Genomic DNA, 5,184 nt, shown 5'->3' with positions numbered 1-5,184 from the left:
TTATATTATATCTTGTCTTGTGTGACGTGTATGAAGCCCCGTTAAACGCATAGTGAAATGTCATTGGGTTTGGAATCCTGAACCTGCTTTACAATCATGTTAACCTTGCTTTATGATCGAATAAACACAACCGTGTTTAGACACAACTTGTGGAAAGACACAACTCGTGTACGGGTCTTTATAGCGTGCTCACAAAAGCTGGCTTAGTCCGCAGGATTCTATGTCACTGACTCACTACTTGCTTTCAGAAAATTTGGAAGAATTGGGGCGGGGGGAAACACAAAACCCTCCTTGAGTCTTGCTGGAATTGACTACAGAAGAATTAAAAACAATAAGTTGGGGGATAAATTTGTGTGACTATAGACTTTCCACGTGTCTTGCTTGGGGTGAGATCCTAAGCTGTTGGCACAGGCCGGCCAAAAGGAGACCAGCTCTATGCAGGGAGTAGTTGGCAGTAGAAGCCCGTGGTCTGGCTTACCCCTTTGTAAGCCCGGCACGAGGTAGAACTAGCTAAAGCTGAAACCAAGGGAGACCACCTCAGAAAGGCACTGTGAAGCTTACGAAAAATTAAACCATTCAGGAACACTGCATAAATGCATGTCACTAGGGACCAAAATAATCCATAACCTAAAGGAAAGATATAAACAAAAATTGTGTGAAAACCTATATACGTATCATAGGAAAGGTATAAGTGGGAAATGGAATTCTATATAGTCAAGAAACTATAACAGCTGCTAGAATATAAGAAAGGAAGAAAAATGTGGGCACTAGGCAAACACCTAAAAATGAGGGTGGGAAGGTCCAGAAGTCAGACATCATACGTTGCTTAGAAGACCTGTGGTACCCCACAGAACTAGAAGTCAGAAGGAGGCTCAGAACTAGGACCCCAGGAGATGTAATCATGGATCTGAAGGATCCTAAAAATATAAAACTGTTAGTGTCCCCAGCTTCCCCTGCAGAGGTTCCCATCTTACCGATGAAAACCACATTGCAGCTAGACCAGGACGAATAAAAAAGGCAAGGAGCTAGCTAACAGAATAATAAGGAAGGCCAAATCGATGAATAATTTAAAGGACAAACCGCTCTTGGGACCACAGGACCCCCATCCTGAGGACCCAGAAGACTATGATAACTCCACCATGGGGGGATGATTATCAAAGCGGACCTATTATTAGAAGGAAAAGAGTGATAGATCATAATCATAGGCAAGGACAACCCAAAGAAGTACTGGCAGTTAGTGAATATACTCGTGCTGAACTTCAGAAGATCAGGACGAATTTCTGTCAAGGACATATCTGATGTAGACTGTTTACTCCATGTATGGGATAGTGGAGCAAACACGATAGCACTATTGGGTACAGAGATACATCGGGTATCTTCTTTAGCCGAAAACCCCTCATCAAACCATTCAATTATGGCAGTACATAGAAAGGACACATAGGTATAAATGCGTTATTCAAACGGTTCACAGAAAGAAGTCCCAGGGTTACTTGGCAAGAAATAAAAACATTGCAGGGATGCATCATGTGTAAACAAATGATAGACAGATATGGGTACACTGCACCAATAGACACATACAAACCCACTACATTTAATTTTATAATACAAATAGATTTCATAGGCCTGCTAAAATCACAGTTATCAACAGAAGCATGCCACCACCAGGGGATACATATACATAGCATTAAGGGTAGCCATGGCTGCATTGAGGTCCTCAGCCCATGCAATCATAAGAGCTCTAGAATCATGGGCAGCTCACTTTGGAGCACCAATAACAGTAGAAAGTGACCAGAGAACTCACTTTACAGCCACCTCCGTTAAAAAGCCCTGTGATCTATGGAACTTAGAATGAAATTATCATCAAGCCTATAACCCTACAGCTGCTGGATATATAGAAAGATTTAATGGATTATTAAAAAGAGAATGACAATTGGTAGAAAGACAAGGCCCTGGATGTGGCTTGCTTTACAGATTACAAAAAGATAATCCTCATAAGATCTTAAACACTTCTGCCCCAGATATAGGAAAGAGGGAGGTACCAGTAGACACGCCCAAACTTCCATATAAGGTAGCAACAAAAGTGAGGGACAATTCTGTCTCCTTACAGGATATTGCTGCTCACAGACATGGAAACACTTATTGGACTTCAGGGGCCAAAGGGTAGCTACAACTTAAGAAAATCCCAAACTTTTCCCCCATGGGCATACATTAAGAATAATTTGAGGAGGCAGTGGGGTGCCTGGGTGGCTCCGTCGGTTTAGGGTCCAACTCTTGATTTTGACTCAGGTCATGATCTCAGGGTGCTGAGATGGAGCCCTTCCTCAGGTTCCACGCTGGGTATCGAGCTTGCTTAAGATTCTCTCTCTCCCTCTGCCCCTCCCCCGACTCAGGCTCTCTCGGAAAAAAAAAAAAGAATAATTGGAGGAAAACTGCATACGAACTAGGATCATACTACGCCTATGACATTATACTTTGGCTAATAACTAGCATGCTCATATGGACATTATATTATACAGACATGCCAGGCACGTGTAAAATACAACATTCCTCTTATTATAGATTAGAAAACTGCCGTATACTGCATCCAGTCCGTGTGTCCCTGCTCACTGGTAGAGCACTTGTGCCCTTGGCATTATAAGACAAGAGATACACATGCACACCAACTGCAGCATCAATTAGGATACAAATATGCAGTGTTGATCTAGTTTCCTGGCAACGAGGCTGCTAGGGAAAATATTTTTAATAATTACCAATAGTGTCCTGATTTTTGGTCTTACTGAACTAACTGGATACTTCATCTGTCACCGCCACAGACATTGCCACAGTGGTAACAGGACCCAACTATTGTGCAGAAACCTAGTTAACTACACAGTCTGCCTAATTAACAAAGCGTTACAAGAATAACGCTCCACAATACAGAGATGCACCAAATACCAGACTCTACCATACCAGACTCCCCAGAATCTCCTGACGGTGATCTAGACTCGGCACAAATAACTTGGGAAGACAATCCAGAAATTACCCCGCGTTGGAAGCATCCTGGGAAGATCTCTCAGACCTCTGGGAAGACCTGTTAGATGACGACACTTAGCCACAGCAGGTACGTGCTGATTGGTTTGAGTGCCAAGATGTGCTGACTCCCATGAGGCATGTGACTTTTAATGATTGCTTCTTGACTGAACTAGCAGTAGCATTAGGAACTTCACAAGGACTAGTGGAGGTCACAGACATAGGTCACTTAATTGATATTTGTTGGCTTTTAACACACTATTGTCAACATATACAAGGGCTGATTAATCAGAGAGATAATAGGGGACATTATTTTAGGCTGGAAACATGCCCACATGTACCACATGATTGCCAAGATTTGGTGGCTGGTTTTATGTATCTTAATCATAAATATGGCCACTATCCCTATGAGCACAAGAGATACCAATAATATTTTAGCTCCTGAATACGACACCACAAAGCCAGCCCACACCAAAACTCCATTTTTCAAATCATGCCCCAACCACAGCAGGACTGCCTGAACACATGCCAGGCTATATTTTATACAATAACATCTCCCTTTTTCCAGAGCTAATTACATACGTGCTTAATTGCACTAGAGCTCGAAAAGCAACTTTAAGACCCTTTTGCACTTATAGTAATGATATTAAGCTTTGCCAACAAAATTTTTACTCTTAGCTTACAAACTGCATACCTTTACGGAGCTATACATAAAATAGATCACACACTAGATGATTGCAGACACAACATGATAAAGTGGGAAAGACCAGAATTATGCTCATTCCATGAAGACTTTAGTAATATCTCACACCAATATGCCACTCATGTTACAAACAAGAAAATTTTAAGTGAAGACATGGAATTAACCCCATGCATTGAATTTAAAAACATTAGTACCATCCTACATAATCTCACCGCAGAAACGTATGTACCCAACATAGAGCGTACCCTGCGGGATATCCAGACATCACATGCATGAACTTTGTTATACACTCATACAAATCCTTTGTCAACATGTGGTATAAATTTTGGTGCCAACTGCGTATGGAACAAGAGGATGCATATGACAAATATGAGTATCTGGAAACTACTACTACTCCTCATAGTACTCCTAACACCACCACTACTAACCCTCATTACATCATTTTCCACACTTTAGCCCACCCCTAGACAAAGTTCCGGTGCCAACTGGGTACGCGAAGGATTACAGCATCATATCCACAAACAACGTTACCTAGTATGAGTATTATTTAATAGATTTTCCAAACTTTCCATTTTTTGGCCATTTTTGCATGAGACACAAAGATTCACAATGTAATAATACACATGGCACTTGGTATGCCAAGGCTTCATCAACCTACCTAACACTTGGAGGATTTTATACAAGAGGAAATGGAACATTTGCATCCACAGAATTAGATTGGAAATTAAAAATAGGACCAACCTTGCTTACACAACCGGATCACCACTTCACACATCAAGCTAGACCTGATTTACATGTGCCCCAAAACCCACATTATTATATGGAACAATTATGCCATAATTGGACATGGGCATGCCCGAGAGGCTTTAAAAGTAATTTTACCACACACCTACGTGGGGACAATGCTACAAGACGAATGCTTTTAAAACCAATTGTCGTGTGCTTTCCACTGAACCTTACAGTGGCACACACAAGGGGTTATTTTTACACAGAATATTCAGGGAACCTAAACTACCAATTTGGAACAATTCAGACTTTAAAACATTGGTTTACAGGGTGTGGGCATTACCCTGAGGGACTAGTAAATTGCTCTGGAGCAGGACTTACGAGTCAAATTCAGCTGTCGACACTTTTTGCAGACTAATTCATAATGGAATGGAATCACAAAGCTTGAACAACACCATGATCGGGTAGCTCCCACTTAATGGTACAGCTGAATTTAAGTTACACTTCGCCTAACACAGGATATAGTATGCAGTGGAATGGTGGCGTAAGTAAAGTTACACATGGATGCCACATAACACCTCCATCATTGAAGATATCCCCACGGAAAATATCATCATGGCACTACGCCCTCATGGAAGTGACATCTCCTCCAGTGGTAACACTTTTGGACATCATCCAGGCTTATCCAAATTTAGATGCAATATTACATGTAGAATATTTCCAGAGATAGTCCCCTACTGCAGGCT

This window comes from Leptonychotes weddellii, chromosome 8 (assembly GCF_054177405.1).
Source record: "Leptonychotes weddellii isolate Sample4059 chromosome 8, ASM5417740v2, whole genome shotgun sequence".
Classification (NCBI taxonomy): Eukaryota; Metazoa; Chordata; class Mammalia; order Carnivora; family Phocidae; genus Leptonychotes; species Leptonychotes weddellii.
This window is presented reverse-complemented; position numbering follows the sequence as displayed.